A 305-nucleotide genomic window follows, 5' to 3' on the forward strand; every position below is an offset into this window, starting at 1 on the left:
TTTGTTAATGTTTTGTTGAACTAGTTCTAGTTTATGTTTATAAATTGTCGATGGCTTAATTTTCTATTTGTAAATTGTGTGCTTTGACGAAAACCAAAAATACCACCTATGGTGTTTGTCATTGTAGTGATGAACACGATTAATGAATGTATTAGCAAGATTTCCGATATGTGTAGTTGACATACATAGCCTTCCGGGAAATAACAATAACATTATTGGGACAGATTCAGAATGTTTCAGTCATTGTTGTAATTTTAAGTGACAGATTGCGCAAAAGACGGACGATAGGAAAGACTTTTGCATAT

The sequence above is a fragment of the Dreissena polymorpha genome, chromosome 15 (genome assembly GCF_020536995.1).
Source record: "Dreissena polymorpha isolate Duluth1 chromosome 15, UMN_Dpol_1.0, whole genome shotgun sequence".
Classification (NCBI taxonomy): domain Eukaryota; kingdom Metazoa; phylum Mollusca; class Bivalvia; order Myida; family Dreissenidae; genus Dreissena; species Dreissena polymorpha.